This window comes from Mus caroli, unplaced genomic scaffold (assembly GCF_978045245.1).
Source record: "Mus caroli unplaced genomic scaffold, Mus_caroli_1 scaffold_7, whole genome shotgun sequence".
Classification (NCBI taxonomy): domain Eukaryota; kingdom Metazoa; phylum Chordata; class Mammalia; order Rodentia; family Muridae; genus Mus; species Mus caroli.
Genome location: NW_028227262.1, coordinates 122,005,825 through 122,025,265, shown reverse-complemented (window position 1 = coordinate 122,025,265; position 19,441 = coordinate 122,005,825). Strand labels below are relative to the sequence as shown.

The following is a 19,441-nucleotide window of genomic DNA, read 5'->3' as shown; positions in this document are numbered from 1 at the left end:
ATTTCTGAGTTCGAGGCCAGCCTGGTCTACAAAGTGAGTTCCAGTACAGCCAGGGCTATACAGAGAAACCCTGCCTCAAACACACACACACACACACACACACACACACAAAGAACTGTGTGATTACATTGACTCTCCAGGGCCACTACCACTGATAATCTTGGATAATTATCTTTTTCTCTTGGTCAGCTGTCCATCAACCTTACTACTACCTGCAAATTGGAGGTCACTTTGCTAAAGATTATAACATATTCACAGCTCTAGAGAGTAGAATGTGGTCATTTTGAATAGTTACTACTCATCTGTTATCCTAAACTAGTTTCTATATTCTACGGTCTAAAATGTCTATTGATACACAAATTACCTGGAATAGAATCTATTAAAATCTGAGTAGATTCTGCCAAATATTTTCGAAAGCTCTCCCAACATACTTTGAAGCCAGAATCAAAGCATAAAGTTCATTATATGATAAAAGATTTATATGCAAAGCAATTTACTTATCCTGTGATAGTTTTTATAAATGTTCCCAATGCTGCCAAAAAGAAAGCTAGCAAGTAAGCTACTATAATCTCCTTCAATATGTTGGAGCCATTAACAAATAATACCATCACTTTCCTATAGTACCTAGTTCAAATAACATCCTCTGTTTCCAAATGAAGCTACTTGCTATATTATAGTAGATCTTTGCTCTGCTCTTTTTCAGGGCTCTGAAATAGGTAAAGCTGTCACCTTCCTCTGTTGGAAATAACAACACATCTACCTGAACAATAAGATCTTAGGTGTTTGCTAAAACCCTCCTCTCATTTTTTCTGAGATTATCAAATAAACATTCAGACATAAAATCCTCCCTCTTATCTCATTCCTTTACAGTGTGAAGATGATATTCTTCTTTGTTCGGAGGGCAGTGAAAACAGTTAAAAGTTTCACCTTAGCAGAAAAAGATACAACGTCTCAAAAGACAAATTATAACTGTGACAAGTCAGCCCATCACATAAGGTGCACCTTGTTGATAGAGGGGAAGATACTCCCTGTTAAAGATTGTGCAACGTTGTCTCCCTAACAAACTGACAATTTAAAGCATCATTAGGTTTTATTGGGTGCAACGTTTTTCTGTAAGTGCATTGTTATGAATTGACTATAGCTTCAGTAAGAAATCTTCAGAGTGTCAACCGCAAACACATTTCCTGAGAACAAAAGAAGGTTCTTTGTTTACTGCTTCCACTTGTTTTGCATTTGCTTTGCCTTTGGTCTAGCACTCAAACCTAGGGTTTTATGAACACTAAGGTTTTCCATATGGTTACATCTCCAGACCATGTTGGCTTCTTAAAGCTGTATTGCTTGTGCGTGCTTGACTACAAAAGATTTAAGTATCTGTGCACAGGTGATGCAGACAATGAGAGTTTTAAGTCCAGTCTCAGGAGAAACATTTAAAACCCATTGCTTACTGCAATCTTACCTTTGCCTCCATTATAAAAGTTTAACCCTCATCTTGGGGCAATAGCAGCTACAGGTGCTAAACCTTACAATGTTTCTGAATTGTTCCCCTGCTTTGGCTTCATAGCTCCTGTCTACACAAACAATGCAGATACTACTAAAAGAAAATAAATTATTATCATTATTATTATTTTAATAATTATTATTTTTAATAATTACTAATCATACTTAATAATTACTAATTAATAATTACTAATTATTATTTTTAATAATTAGTGATTATTATTATTTTAGCCAATCATTCATAAGATAATGGGTTTTTTTTTCTCTTTTTTTGATGTTAACATTACTATTTGCTCTAAGAGTGGCCTAGATCCTGCTGTGGTCCTGCTCCTCCCAGAAAAGGCAACACTTTTCGATGATCTTTCCTCAATTGAGGAACTTTCTGTATTCACATTAATTGGTGATTCCCAAGGCAAGAGCTGACCTAGCATTACTTAATAATAACAATCCTGGTTGTTTGGCTTTTATTGTTTATTTTGTTTTCGTTTGCCAGCCTTGACTCAAACTAGAATTATCAGGGAAGAGGAACTCCAATTGAGAAAATACTTCCCTCCAGACTGCTTGTAGGCAAGTCTGTAAAATTTTTTCTTCTTCAGTTTTTGCAATGAGGAACAGCCAGCCCACTGTGGGCAGTACCAGTGCTGAGGAAGTGGTCCTAGATGGTATAGGAATGCAGTGTGGGCATGTCATGGAGAGCAAGCCATTTAACAGTGTTCCTCCATGGCTTCTGCTTGAGTCCCTGCCCTCACGTCCCTCAATGATGGACTGTGATCTGAGAGTTTTAAGATGAAATAACCCCTTCCTTTCTCAAACTCCTTTTGGTCACAAATTTATCACAGCAATAGAAAAGTATCCAGTACAAAAAGTTGTAATTCATGCAAAATATAGGGATGCCTCAGAAAAGAGATTCTGTCTAGTAACTTTGACCAAAAGCTCTAATTTCAGGTTGATTGAGTCTATTCATTTATTTGGTTCTTTTTTTTGTTTTTTCTTTAAATTATGCTTTAGGTTTCCCATAGAATTTTGTTATAAACTACATATATTCATAATGAGTACTATGAAGTACTCATTCTTGACTCATTCCTAGATTCTCACAAAATGTAGCTACCATCTTCCACCTTGGAGATTGCTCTAGATGTAACACATAACCAAATCCTCTTATAAAGGTATGAGAAATATTAATCTCGTCTCATCAGAAGACATAACAGAAATTTATAGTTGATGCTGTATACACCTCAAACAATTTAGCCTGTCTTATAATTATTTCCTCCTATTTTTCATAATCAAGATAATTCTAAATGCAATCCATAGTAGTTATTGTACAATGGGTCAATTACTTGCTATGTGGGGGAGAGTAATCAAAATTAAAATATAAACCACAGTTACTACAATACAATGTTGCCAATGGTGCCAAGAGTATTTTCCCTATGACTCTCAAACTCCCCCCTTTCAGTTATGAATTTTGTTGTGACCCCAGTGTCTGGTCCTGTTCATCTTAGAATAATTCCTAGAGCACTTTCAGAGTAATAGTCTAGGACATTCTTCATACAAATCCCAAATGTTCGAATCATTAAGTAAAAACATTCTGAGTCAGACATGAGTTCTAAAGTGGCAAGCCTTTCATCTCAGACATAACGACCTGAGAGAACTACTAATTCCGATTTTGTGTGAACAATCGGAACAGTGGTGCCAGTATTAAGAATTGTACGCACACACGTATACACACACACACACACACACACACACACACATAGCAAGTGGGCCATTCCACCACACAGAAGAAGTGGTATGGTCGAGTGAGCTCAGACTCCCCGGACTCTCAGAGACTTGAGATTGGCAGGAGTCGAGCTGCTCCCTCCCGTTTCTACACCTGCTCTGGAACACGTAACCATGACACTCTCCACTGAGAGGACCATAGGCAGTCAGTCCTGTAATGAACTATCTAGAGTCCTTCCCCCAAGTAAGTAGAGCATCACTAACATCTCAAACTGAGCCAATAGGAAACACCTTCCCTTAAATCCCACCCTACTCCTCAGTGTTTATATAGTCCCTGTCTACATGGAATCAAACACACAAGTTATCTCACCAAGGATCATCTAAGAGTGGCCACTTTTCTACTGAGATGTAATACTTGGGGAAGAGTTCTTTCTCCTGAAGCATTCATCACTGGATGTTGGATCTGACTGGCTATCCAGCACCTCTGGCACTGGTGTAGCCATGGTAGATGATGAGAGACCCAGGATCTGCCCTGCTCAGACAACCCAAACATCCTTGCTTCTCTTGTAAGAGCTATAACACTCTCAGCATTCCTGGCTGGAGCAGAACCCCATAGAACTTATTCCTCTTGACTCTACTTCATCCTCCAGTTGGACAGTAGATAACACACACACACACACACACAAACATACACACAGAGAGAGAGAGAGAGAGAGAGAGAGAGAGAGAGAGAGAGAGAGAGAGAGAGAGAGAGAGAGAGATTGAGAGAGAGAAAAGAACGTTACCACAAATTTAAAATAGAAGTTGACATAAAGGAGGTCTATCAGTTTCAAGTCATTGGATGAATCAGTGAACAAACTAATTGCTCTAGATTTTTAACGATTATCTCTGGTAACATCCATGTCATTGCTAATACTTTCTGATCTATATGGATCAATGAAACAGGAAAGACAGAAAGACGATATATTTTATACTTGGAAGAAAGCTGTCTGAATCACAAACGTGTTCCTCTTACTATTTGGGATTTGTTCTCATGACCTAACTTGAGGGTTTCTGGTTCATTGCTAAGTTTCCTGGCTACAAATCATCTTAGAGGGATCAGTATTCCTTGATTTTGCTTTCATGATGATGATCAGTTGCAATCTACCTAGGATCTCAGACGCTTCAGTGTATCTGTTCTCTCATCGTTTGATAGAGATAATAATACAATAGTTAAAAGGCTAAGATAACAGGACACAAGGACCATGACAACAACTGGGCAATCTCTGATGAGTGAGCTCTGGATCTATAGCCCCCTAGGAATTGGCAAAGCACTTACAAATGACAGAATGACCAAAAAGTCATTTATGGAAATAAAAGAATCCATAAGTGGAAAAGAGCTCAGTGATATGTAAAATAGAATCCAGACCATAAACTCTTCAGCAAACTTTATTCAATTTTCTTTACTTCCCCACTCTAGACAGACAAAGCCATACAGGCTCCCATTCCCATAAGATTCTTCACTTTAAGTTAACCTACTATTAATGTTTCATCATGCCAACAATACCTAATCACAGTTGACTAAAGCTAGAGTCTGCTGGTTTTTTTTTTTTTCCTTCAGTTTTCTCAGTTTTTTTTTCCTATCTTCAACACTCTGAAAAGATGTTCCTAGTGATAGCTGTAACAAGCACTAAATAAATGTGTTAATTTGGATAATATTAATTCATTTTCACACATTTACTTCCTGTCTACAAGCAACTGAACATGTTAAGTGCTACCAAGTCTTTTGGTAATGTAGAAAATGCACGACTTAGTAATTACTAGTTCTGCCATTCATTACAGATCGAATCATGGAAAGTTAATTAATACCTCTAATTCTCTGTTCTCTTCTGAGAAATGATGGTAATACAATTACCTACATCAATGTAGTATAATCACTAAGTGTGATAATATATGGACATATTTGTTCTATTGTCTGGTGCATAAGTGGCCAATAAGTATCACTGCTGCTGCTGATGGTGGTGCTGGTGCTGGTGGCGGTGGTGCTGGTGGTGATGGTGCTTCTGCTGTTGGTGGTGGTGGTGGTGCTGCTGCTCATGATAGTAATGTTTTCTATGTGTTAAATTTTGGATGAAAATTGTATCTTGCTGTTTTCTTCATCATATACTCACAGGCAACATTCCATCATGGGCATTTTAAATAAATTTTGAAAAATCTAGTCATAATACCATATTTCTCCTTAAAAATTCCTTAATACCCTGACCCTAGATGCATTGCAGGCATGGCTGCTGTGTTACAGGTGCATCAATAGGTGGTAGAAAGAAGAGAGGATCTGACCTGTGGACATCTGAATGAAAAAAGTAAGCCTGAGACAACCACCAGCTTGGCACCAGGAAACCCATACAGGGAGCTAGCCTGAGATGACTATCAGTCTAGCACTATAATGCACAGGACCAAGCATTCCTGAGACCATTCTGAGTGCTGGCACCACTATAGGGAGCAGGTAAGTGGTAGAGAAGTAAGAAGAAAAAGGTGAACAAAAGGATGTAGGCACAATGAGGAGAGGTAGAACTGGAGATTTGAGGGTAGTAAGTACCTGGTGATGCCACCCTGGGCCATCATGGAGTCCTGGTCTGTGCTGCCACTAGGAGCCATGTTTGGATGTCCCCTTCTGGGTTACCCCTGGGGGAGATGTTAATGTCTGAGGACTATGCAGAGCTGGCCCTACCTCTCACATGGGCAGAATAGCTGACCCCACCCCTAGCCAGTGTCAGTATTCAAGAGAGAGGCACAGCAGATTGCAGGAGTTGTGGGTGAACCACCCCCAAAGATATGAGCTTGGGAATGATGTCCGTACCACTCATCTCCTACATGGTGACATGCCTGACTAGCTCAGATAATTCTTAGGCCCAGATCCAGGGCTCACCCCAATATCTATCCCATGGATAAACTGTCAGAACAAGTGAAGGAGCCAGTCCTACTGATACAAAACTATAGGATCTCCATGACACAAGGCTACAACAGGTTATTCAAGAAGAGTTTGGGTGAGGTACCAATATTGGTGAAGTAGCAGAAACCATAGACCTCAGAACAGATCAATGAGTCATTACAATGACCATTTGCAAGCAAAGAAATGTTGTCAAGAGCCACACTGTGACCAATTATACCTTCTGCAATGAAACAGTTTTCCCCTACTGTTATATGGTAAGACTATTGATGAAGACACTACCCATCTTGGTTACCAGATACAGAGAAATTAAGCTAGAATTGAGCTTGAAACCTTCTACCTCATAGGTAGCTTCAATATCACCAAAAGATGCTATAAAGGCATGAACAGTCTTAGCCATCTGCGAGCCCTATGAACTATAATACCAATCTGCCAGGCAAAGTGCTACCTAAAGGTGCAATAGTGGCACAACTGGTAAATCGACCCAAACCCATACCTTATGTTCTAGGTACATAGTATAAGATGTTGTCTAAAGGATATAAGAGACAAAAGACAGGGAGAAAGTCTACAAACTTCTGACTTCTGGGTATTGAAATTATAAACTCACACAACTGTGGGTTGCCTATACCATCCCTGTACAAGTTTGGTCCTATTGACAATCAGTCATGAATAAAAGAGGGACTCATAGGGCCCTATTATTCTCTGATTAACAAGTGGCCTCTAATAGATTCTAGGAGGAGGAAAGTCATCGCCTTCAGTTATATACCCAATGTGAGCATACCAGACTCCACTTGATAGTTCTAAACCCATAGTCACACAGATGCCGCTGAGTAAGCACAGTGGTTTACAAAACAAAAGAAAACATCTTGAGTATAGAAGGGATTGGGGAGGGTATTCCTGGGGTGAAAGATAAGGTAGATAAGAGAGTGAGGATTAAGAGTAATCAGAATGCATTATATATATAAGATTGTCAAAAGGATATTTAATTTAATAATATGCAACATCCTTATCTTTTGTGATTTTTACTACATTTTTGTTAATTTAATTCCAAACATATGAGCTATTCAGTATTTACAACTTAGTTTTTGTACAATAAGGAGAATCACAGTAAAGTGCTATCATGAGAAATACCCATGAGGTTCACCTACTCAATGTTACAAATATCTTTTAAATATTTTAGAAATATCCTCAGAAATTATTATGAGGTCTTCCCTATCTGGTTTGTTTGTCAAGCTCAGTGTATATACTGAGAATTATTGATGGGCAGTTACCAGTAAACGCAGAATGTTTTCTGGGGGCTGCATATTTACGAAAACTCCTTCCCTCTCATCCATCATCCTCTGAGCACATCCTGACCACTGTCACCATCATCAGTTTTGAGCAATTGATTTTTAGGAGCAAACATTTGTGGAGAGTGGGTAAAGGGCGGTTGTCTGAACATTCCTGATTTTATGGGTCAATAACTCACCTCAGTGAAGTCTTAATTTCATGGAGGTAAGTAAACTGTACTTTTAAGAGGATAAATGGAAAGTATTTTATATTCATTATATATAGTTAAATAATTAGATGCTTTTTTCTTTTATTTCGTCTTGACACATTTTATTTTCCAAACTATAATACGTACGCAGCAAATCAAAAATTTTGAAGCCTTATAAACAAAATAAAAATTGGCACTCAAAGGTAAGTTATTACTCAAAAATCTTAAACTTCAACATCTTTAATATAACTCTTCATAGGGAATAACAACAGCTAAATAAAATTTAAAATTTTTATAACATTGGTATTTTTCACATAGAATATAGAAGAAGAATAAACAGAAAAGAATGTGTAAGAAGTGTATAACATCCTATTAGTTTAACATTTTTACTAAAAATATTTTAGTCAATTGTAATATTAACAGATATGTCCGACTTTCATCTGCCGAACAATAAAAATTGCTTCCAGATGATGCATTTGCACTTAACAAATTGTAAGAAATATAACTTGAAGTAGTTCATGGGCATATGTCTGAAAAACAATGAAATCTAAATTAAATTTTCTGTATATTGGCTTAGGGGTTGATTATGTTCTTTAAGGGAAAAACATCAACTGTTCTGTTAAATACTTTTCCAGGAAGAGATAACAGAACCTGTAATTGCAGAACAAATATGTATATATATATATATATTCTTACTTACTGCCACTAAAGTAGTTTTTAAATCCTTAGTAGCAATGGAAAATATCAAATGTCAAATCTTTCAATTTAGAAATTCCATTTTTCTTGGCTGATTCAGACAGTCTCAATAAGTTCTGTAAAAGGAATATGGTCTACCGTACATTAAAATATATTAAAGTTGTACCCACAGCTTTCTACAAAACATTTCTGTTTTCAACTATTAGAGGTTTTTATACATATATGCATATACATTTATTTATATTATATCCTTAAACATGAATTATTCTCAAACAAACCAAAAAAACCCAAAGATCTCTTTTTAAAATATAGTCATAGTTAATTAGTGGAAGAAGTATTTAGTAATTATGTGAAAAGCATTAATAATGAAAAAAGTTGAAACAATACATTGACTCCTCAGCTGTCTTCTCCTGCTGTCAATTTATATAATTTATATATAATTTAAATTGTTTCAAAAATACAATAAATGTTAAACTCACATATCTGAGTGGCACTCAGAATTTACTCATATAATAATATGGTCATATCTATGGGGTGGATATAAGATCCCTCTCTTTATCTTCATATGTGTTTGGCATATTTTTACTACAGCACTTTTATCAGAATCAATCTTGGCATTGTAATGACTTAAGTAACTAAATCTTTCTCCAGTATTAAGATATTTTATAATATAAATTGCAAGTCTATTCAAACCCAAACAAATCTCATCTAGTTGCGTAGAACTTTACTACTGTGGCTATCAGGCAATGACATACTACTGCCCAACACCGGTTTCTCTTGTTTTTAATCTGGGTCAGTATTGGCAGATGGGGAGGAAAATTTAACTCATCTACAGTTAACCTTCCAAATGTCACTACTTGACTCCCTCCTAATTTAATATCCTTTACTTTGGTGGACTCTGTCTCCTGAGAAGTGCTCTCATCCCTGCAGCTGATCATGTCTTAGAATGAGTAATTTCATATAACCTGTAACTAGAATAGACTTTAGGGATGTCCTAGAATAGACTTTTGGGTTTTGTGTGCAACTACTCAGAAACTGATTAGAACTGAATCAAGAGAGGATGATTTTTCAGAACAAACTAGAGTGCCATCCAAGCATATTAGCATCAGTTTCAATATAATTATTACAGTCCCTTCCCCTATCTTGCCCCCTCTTTTACACACACACACACACACACACACACACATGCACACACATACAAAACAGATTAACTCATCTTTCCTACAATTTCCAAAACACAGAGTCCATTTCATAACTGTTAAAACCATTTTAACAGTGAAGTTAATTCTAACTAAAAATTCAATGTGCTACAATAAATATTCAATAAATAAAACATAAATATTTAAAGTTGAATATTAAATGATGGAGAGTATGGTTTCAACTTCATTAAACTTTATTGATCAGAAAGTTAAAAAGTATACAATTTCTTAAATCATCTCATATGACAAAACATTTCAGATATATTTATAACTTAAATAACATTTTAGAAAAACTATAGAAATATCAAAAGAAACTTTTTAACATAACATTTTTAGCATTTTGAGATAAAAAAATATCTTCCCTAAGCATTCAGCAAAAATTAATTAGAAAAGCAACATAGGCCTTCCAAATTAGAAAAAAATTCTATAGCAGTGCCTTCCAATATAATTTTCAAACATAATTAAATTTCCAATAACTGTACAGTATAATATAGCAACTAGCAACATGTAGCTATTTGGCACTTAAAATTTAGTTATTAAGATTGTAAAATATATTTTAAATTTTATTTAATTTAAATGAGATTCAAATAACACTTCAATTTCATAACCCTTTATAGTTAATAGCTGCTTATTTGGATAGACATATCTAGAGAATAAAATAAAATAATATACAAAAAGTAAAAATATGAATCATGAAAATAAGAACATATTTGAATTAGGCTTATTAATTGAAACATATCTTTTAATATAAATTATTCTCAAGCAATAAAAACAAAGATCTCTTTTAGAAAATATAGTCATAGACAGCTACTAGAAGACATACTTAGTAATTACATGAAAAACATTAGTAATAAAAAAAAGTTGAAGCAATGCATTGACTGCAGTAAATTCTCCTCAGCTGTCTTCTCCTGCCAACAACTATTTCTACTAGATTTGAGTTTACTTATCTTACTAATTTCTTGTCAATGTCTTTCTATTTCTTAATAAATTACTTTGCCAGTGAAACTAAAAATCTGAATAAAATGAATAGTGCATAGCATGAACCACGGAACACACTGTAGAAGCCATACCTCTACAAAGATAGCAGACATATCGGTCGGTGTGTTCTTGCCATCTTGCCTTTAACTTGCCCGGCTACCCTCTATATTATTTACCAGCTCTCTTCCCTTTCCTCTTCATTAGCTGATTACAATCTCTCCACTCCCTCCAATTTCCAACTTTACTGTCATCCAACTTGATGTTAGATGAATATGATAAGCTCCTACATCATCAAGAAACTAAAGACCACCTGAGGACTCTCAAAATCTCCACCTAGTACAGCTTACACATTAGCTGCCTGTCCACCCATTCCTTAGGTTTCTCTCACTTCTGCTGCAAGGGCAGTGTCCTCACTATGAGCCACCTCCATTCACTCTATTGACTTGCTGGATTTGGCACTCTACTTGCTATCTTGTCTTTGTCTTGTGTTTTCTTTTTTCTCCTCTGTGCTTTAATCAGTTAAAGATATCTACTTGGAAACTGGGAAGATGGCTAAGCTATTAAAAGTACTTGCTGCTCTTTTAGAGGACTTACTTTTGGCTCCAGGCATCACTTCGACAGCTTACAATATCCTATGACTCCAAACACAGTGGATAGAGTGCTGTCCTCTATCCCTCACAGGCACTAGGCATGTATGTGGTACACACACATAGATGTAGGCACTCATACATGCACATGCACACACACATGCAAACATCACACGCACACATACACACATATGCACATACACATATGCATACTCATATGTATGCAAACAAAACACACAAAATAAATAAGCCTTTAAACATAGACTATCTTATAAAGAAAATATAGTAAATTTGCGAGTCAGTTTCATAAACTGCCACTTGCTCTGCCACTTGCTGTTTGTGTGGTCATATTTAAACCCATTCATGTCTCCCTCTCTATATGTTTAAAAGTAGAATAGCAAACAGCAAAGACAAGTTTCCTCCCTCATATAGTTAGGTTCAAACAATTAAAACTTTTCCACAAGGCATTTTGCATAATACACACCATATGATAATCTCCTAGAAATATTACCAATCATTTTTATCTCCACAGCTAATTTGAAATTCTCCTAGGCCTCATGCTGCTTCCAACCTTTCCCATTTCTTCTGTTCCTTTCAGAACAAAATATGTTTCTGAGCTAATTTTAGAGCTGCAGGAAAATTCAGACGTTAGTGAACTCTCCCTACAATACTTTGCAATGTCCCCTAAAGTTAACACACTGTAGAACCAGAAAATAATTGCTGGGAAACTATGGAATGAAAGGCATTTCAGATTTCACCAGCTTGTACTCATCTTGTTTTCTCTTCTGAGGTCCAGTCCAGGTTCCTGCATTGCAATGAGTCACCATTTCTCTGTAGCTCCCTGTGCTCAGTAACGGTTCCATTAATTGTATACATAATCTTAGCGCTTTTCAAAAGCCTTCACTAGTTACTTTGTTGAATGACCTTCAGTTGGGTTTGTTGCATATTCTTTTTCCTGACTGAAATTTGAAAACTTCTTGGGTTTTATCAGGAATCACTCAGAAATGATATTGTGCCCTTCCAAGGGCATCATGTCAAGAGATTCATGATATCAATATGTCAGACAAGACTTTCAGTAAGAATTATCTCCTCTCGCCGGCTGCACTTCATCTCCTCGCCTTTGCTTTTTAATCCACTGTTCTCTGGCTTCATTGTCCATCAGTCCATTAAAACTTCTCTTGTTAAGGACACCATTAACCCTCTAGTTATTCAATGTAAAAGGAACATCTTACCCTTTTATTCTTGGACCATGTGTAGCCAGAGAGCTGCTAAGAACTCTCCAACTTTTCATCCCTTCTCTCAGCTGTTGATGCAATGCCACACTTTCCTGACTGGTAACTTTACTTACTGCTTCCCTTTGTGCCCTTGACCTGGCCTCATTTTTCATCACTCCTTCTATGTATGATACTGATTCCATCTTCCAGTATACTCTCTGTACTGGACAGAGTCATCTACATTTCTGGCTTACTTGCCATTTGCACACACATGTATTTTACATCAATATTGGTGGTATATTTTTCTTACTGTTCAGCTCATGCACACATCTGTATTCAAAATATCATAATGGGGCCATCCTACAGGGATCATAAACTGAGTGTGCTCCCCAAATAATACTGCAAATACCCCCAAAATGGTTTGATTTAGACATATACTAAGTCACTACCTTTGCTCTTTGAAGTATACTTTTATCAACCAAATCAAATATTCTGTTGGATTTTGTAGTGGATACATCATATAATTGGCATGAATTGAACAAATGACCAAAGGAAAAAATCCCTATTACTATTTTTAATTAAGTGCTTTGAAAAGTAGAAAAATATTTACTTAGTAACCCTCGTTGGCCTGTAACTAGCTATGTAGACACACTCTCTTTAAGAACTTAGAAATTTTACATAAACTTATTTTTTGTGTATATGTGTGAGTGTGTGTATGTGTGTGTGTGTGTGCGAGATATAAGTGCATATATCTGGATGTATTAATACAACTTTTAGGTGGTCAGTTCTCTCCTTCTACCTATATGTGGGTTCTAGAGATTGAATTCAGATCATCAGGCCTAGGTGGCAAGTTCTTTACTTGTTGAGTCATATCATCAACCATTTATTTATTTATTTATTTATTTATTTATTTATTTATTTATTTATTTATTTATCTATTTTAGTGTAACCATACTGCTATAACTGATTTCACAGTCCTGTAGTTTTCCTATAAGGAAAGTTTAGGATACAGTTAGGATACAATACATTATTGCTACATTTGATCTAACATCCAATCTGATATATTTTGAACATAAATTCAGTTGTACAACTGGCTGTTAAATTGATGTACACTAAGCAAGTATTTGCTGTGTAATACTTGAAAAGTCCTAGAGATAAAATAATGAGGTAACTGATAGTTGGCTTTCTTATTTTCTCTCCTTGTCACCTGGTATTGTCACTCCATCTGAGTTCCTATCCATCACTTACTGCAATGCCATCCAACAACAACTATGGAGTCCACATTTCAGTTTTTAGCAACCATATCAGTTAAATTAAATCAAACAAGTAAATTTAATTTTAGAAATATATATTAGCTTCATAAATATAAAATATTATCATTTCTCAATGTAATTAGTATAAATTGAGCAAGATCAGATATGTTGCTTTCCATTGTAAGTCTTTGACACCAATTCATGGTGTACACTGATCACATGTCATATGAAAGTCACATTCCAGGGCTCTGAAATCTTCTATAGCCAGTAGCTACTGTCCTGTATAGTACATATTAGAAATGAGGCTTTCCAGACAGATGCTCCTGACAATGGCATCATGAGTGGAACTTACACCACAGCCTTCACCTCATTTGCAGAGAAAAAAAAGATTCTTGTATTTGCAGTCTCTAGGATAGGGGCTATACTGTTAACCCAGTGAACACAAGAATGACCTAGGAATAAGCTGGCATGCTGAATTTGCATTCCCACCTATCTACATTTTTGGCAAGAGCCTCTTCTTTCCTTTCATCTCAAACAGTGTGTGGGGGAACTAAATAAATAAGCTGGTGATCTAGTACATGCCACTGGAAACTTCCATTTTTGTGTGCCAATCCATTAACTGTAGTATTCAGGTACGTTAATCAACTAGTTACAAGGCAATCTACTTTTATGTCTTTATGTTTATGTCATAGTTCTACATATTGTCCTATTATGTGGTTAAGGAATCAAAAGCTCATTGTCCTTGAAGACCTTCCTGCAAGTCTCCTGACAGTTTCAGGCTAACTGTGTCACCTATGAAGGAATCAATTCACAGGAATTCCTCAAAGGTGTCTACTATGTCATGTTTTACCATTCGATCCTCAAAAGACTTGAGATGAGATGAACATGAGTTGTCATAACAACATACAGTTTACTGAAAATACATCAGGACTTTCCAAGATAGCCAGTACCAATGGATGATGGACTTCTACACAGAACACATTTATGCATATTGTTACCTCTCTATCTGTCTGCCTGTCTGTCTGTCTGTCTGTATGTGGTGTGTGTGTGTGTGTGTGTGTGAGAGAGAGAGAGAGAGAGAGAGAGAGAGAAAGAGAGAGAGAGAGAGAAAGAAAGAAAGAAGAGGCACAAAGGTATGTGTCTTAAATCTATTTGCACAAAACACTTTTCTTTATTTGGAGTGCATGCTTCTATTCAATTCATTCAAAATAGGACACCTAAAATATTTTCATTTGTTTTTATACAAAACAAAAGAAACATTCATATTAAAACATTTTCACTGTTTCTGTCACTACAGTTTAAATTGGGTAGCCATTGCTCCTTCCTCATTTAATCATCTCTGGTTTCCAAAAGGCAGACAGCTTAAGGGTATTACCAGTGAGGGGATGATGCTATATGTGTCTCATGACTGCCTTAACACCGAGTCACAGGTTAACAATAATCAGTTTCACATGTCTGCCACAAACGCACATGAGGACAAAAGGAGTCATAATCAATGATGAATAAAATAAAATCAAACACACTCTGTTCCACAAGCTTGTTGATCAATATTCTAGGAAATTATAATTGTCTAATGATGTCATTTCCTTCTCTATCTATCCCTTCTTCTTGTCAAGTTTCATGAAGGTGCCTTGGAGATAGAGAAGAGAATATGTCATATGAAAACTGTGGTGTATGTTATGTCCCATGTAAAAGTGGCATCTGGGACTTGGATTGTGACTTAACCCCTCATAGCCTTCACTCTGTACTTATTAAGTCATAGTTATTTCTTGTGTCCCAAACACAGGTAAGTCATTATGAAATATCATTTGAGACATCATCAGAAATATTTTATTATCCAAACATTCCAAGAACATAAGCTGCGTTTTATTTCCTTTACTCTTGTGATTAGCAATTAAGAAATATTTTTGAAATCTTTCAGCTCTCATAAATTCTTAAGGGAGTCAACTGAGTGTCTTTCTTCTTAATCTGAACATTAGTAGTATTAAAAGATAGCCAAGTTGGACTGATGCATGTTAGCCATGAAAGGTTCCTGACCCCAGACTTCTGGCCCAGGCTGTCTTCCTCAGGGAAATGCCATGGAAAGCACAGATCCTGGAGATGACATGTAAGACAACCCTGCGTACTCATTAGCATTTCACTCTTTATGATGTGATTCTCCAAATGAGAGCTTGGTAGAAGTACAAAAATAAATGAGATACATTTTGGTTTATTACTATTATTATACCTGATATGTGAAGAAATCACTTTAAATTTTTAGCTTAAATTGAAAATGTATAAGTAAATTTAAATGTTGTTGAAATTTATTTATTTATTTATTTATTTATTTATTTATTTATTTATTTATTTATTTATGAGAACAGAGTCTAACCTTGCATCCCAGGCTGGCCCCATCTCCTTATGTAGATCAGGATAGATATCAACCTACACCTGCCTTTCAAGTGCTGAAAAATTATGTATCCTGTTGTGATAATGACATACATCAGAAACAATGAATGTTACATTATATCAATTTCACAAAGTTAAGAATGTATAATAAATATCTTAGACTTATCAACCTGTAATGAAGGAAGTTTAATTCATTAAACTTAGACAAATCGATTTATAGTCAATCTCTGGTCAATTAAATCAGAAACAAATATTTTTGCAATCAGTCACTATCCAATTGAGTTAGACTAGCAACTTATGCTTTTCTTTCCTCATATTTAAATAATCTATTTACCTAGTGTTTTCATTTTTAACCTAGATTTATGTAATCAAGCATAACTTTACAACTGAGAAGATATTCACATGAAGCTTCTATGATATGAATTCAGTGAATGATTACTGACTTCTAATTTTCTGCATCATGATTAGTCATCCCATCAAAATTTAGAAGAGGCATTATTTCTTTACTTTTGTTTTATATAAATATTTTCCATTAGCTTATTCTCAAGCACTTTGCAATGATATCCTAGATAATAATAACCAAGAATTAAAATCTATAGCACATGCCAAAAAGATGCATCACCCCATAAATCATATTTACTGCCATTTCTTAATGTGCTGTTTGAATTTCAGAAAATTCAATGACAGTTTATGAATATTGCAGGATCTCAAAAATAGCAGATTTTATGTGGAAGACTAAAGGGATATTGTCAATTTTAATGTGTACTGGGAGGTCACATGATATTCTTAAATTTAATGCTGAGGCAAATTCAGTTAACTCTGCTGAAATTTAAGGAGTCTTACACAACCAGTTTTGGGCTAGTCAAGGGCAGATTAGGGATCAGGACACTTAGGCATTTAAATAACCAAACTGTGCTTTTCTGCACTAAAAGAAGCCGCTAGAAGGGATGTATTAAGGAATCAGAAAGAAGGCTATAGAAACATAATAGTAGATAACAGCTACTACAGTAGAAAAGCTGAGGTTAGAGGTTAGAACTAATAAACTATCAATAATCATCCTTTCTATTCTTTGGTCTTCTTTACCAAATTGAAGGATAATACTACCCGAAGGTCCATATACAGTAAATTTCTCCTAGGACACTAGATGTTTCAGTTTCTTTACATTGTTGTAAGAAGATATTATAGAAAAAGAAATAGTTTAAATCATGGTCATTGGTTTCTTAGTGTTCAGGAAGCTGAGAGTCCAGAACTACTGTATAGTATAGACATGGTCTGGTAAAGACCATCTTCTGATTCACAGTGAGCTATATCAGTGGACTAAAAGAGAAGTTAAAGTGTATCCTTCCCTTCATATAAAAGAACTAATCAGATCATAGATCCTCCATTCTCATGGCCTCCCCAAGTCTAATTGTTCCCTAAAGGACCCACCTCTTAACACAACGACGTTGGAGATTATGGCAATACATATCACCAGTGTTGCTACACTTTTCATTCAGGTCACCCCATCTAGGAAGTAGACAAAAAAATGCTTTCACAAGCAGCCCAGGAAATCCTGACTTAAGTGCCCAGATTGTGGGAGACCCTGCCCTAAACCAGGGTTAACTTTGAGAAGATGGCAAGGGTCATGGGTTCTGGCAGGATGTTGGACTGTGAGAAATGTATTGATCTATAGATGTCAATACTGTTGAGAATCAGAATATACCAACATAAATACTTTTCAGACAAATAGTGCTTGCTAATTGTGATGTATCTACACTCACTATTTAATCTTTACTCCTAACACTCCAATGATATTCAGGAAAAAATGGTAAAAAGAAAAGAAAAACTACTGGCACATATTCTCTCTAATATAAACAGGATTTGTTTCAGACATGGTCTCACTATGTATCCTTGCCTAACATAGAATTTACTATATAAAACCAGGCTGGCCACAAACTCATAGATATCTACCTGTCTCTGCCTCCAAGTACCGGGATTAATGTTTTATGTACCAGTACACACAGGTACTAAATAAAAATTCTTAAGATTGACTTATAAGGGCAATAGATGAAAACTGATTGACCCTTGAGCATACATGCAGCTACAGCCCATATGCAAGCTCTGGTCAAGGAGAGTTCACGCTTCATAAGGCACCTCCCTTACATCATGACACCAAGGAAAAATTTAAGCAGGAAACACAGAACCTATAAGGATGGTTTAGTTATGTAAAATACTTTCACTGTATTTGTTAGTATGTCTGCAGTGTGTTAAACATGAAAAATAGTTATAATCATAATTGATTCAAACAACAGTGGGTTTCAGAATTTAAAAGTCACAACAACCAAAGATTCAATTACCCTGAAGATAGTGCAGTGTGGCCAGGTTGGAAACCCAGAACGGGTAGACTTTAATAATATTAACTGGAGAAGTTTAATTTTTTTCAATATTAAAATCACAGGCTTTAATAGCTCCAGAGTAGTTTCAACACACGTGATGATGATTTTTAAATCCTTATTATTCACGAATATCAGAAGAAGCACCAAAATAGGAGACTTAGACCTCTGAGGAGTTTATAATTACATTTACTACATTATTTATTATTTTTATGTTCAACAGTTTAAGCTGTCACTTACAAGTACAAGCTGTCATTGATGGCTTCAAACGAAAGTGAATTGACACCATCAGAAAGCTATTTAACATTAAATCATGTGTATATTGTAATGATACAAGCAAGTAAAAAATGAAGTTAAGCACTACATGACAATCTTCTTTAAAGGTAAAGGACATCCTGAACAGCAATTGAACATCATTGCATCTGGAGAAACATTCCATTCACCCAGTGCCAAATGCATAGGAACTTACCACGGCTACACTAATAAGCTAGATAAGCATCAAACCCATTTCATAATTAATTACTTTCCAATGACATTAAATATTTGTATCTTTAAGAGTCATTTAGTTTCTTGGACAATATAATGTTTTCTAAAGATGAAAGTTTATTGACAGATTTTGGTCTCAGGTGGTTTTTAAGTACTGGTCTCAGAATGCCATTTGGCACAAAAATACTTTCAGGAAAACAAACATGGAGAAGGAATTGGCATCTAAGTGTCAGAACTGCCTCTGTATAACTTTGGGCATTAATTCAAATGACAGAGGTATACATTGTTTCAAAGCAAACTGCAAAGTAAATGTTTCTCAGCTTTGAAGCACATACACATGCTCGCTCACCTCTGAAAGGGATAGGTTATAGCTATATCACAGATGGAGTGCTGGTTCAACATCTCAAATAGGTCGCTAAGATGGTTGGATGAGAGCACAGGCAAGGGAAGAAACTGACAAGGACACACCTGGCAACTTTAACAAGTTCCTTTGCAGATCAGCTCATTTCATTTTCATCAGAAGTTTTATGCAGCCACTTGCTAGCATAATAAAAACTTACATCAAAAGAAATCGAAGCCTAATTGTCTATCACTGAATTCATAGACAATGAAATACAGCTTGCCTGGAAGCCCCTTCCAATTTTTCTGGTCA

The 19,441-nt window shown here is 35.7% G+C and overlaps 1 protein-coding gene and 1 pseudogene across 4 annotated transcripts in view; one reads left to right on the top strand and one right to left on the bottom strand.

Moving 5' to 3' along the window:
- Nucleotides 1-19,441, bottom strand: part of Grm8 (glutamate metabotropic receptor 8) — an 889,122-nt gene that overhangs the window by 384,800 nt on the left and 484,881 nt on the right. The window lies entirely within an intron of this gene.
- On the top strand, nucleotides 5,450-5,532 carry LOC115031431 (small nucleolar RNA SNORA17; annotated as a pseudogene).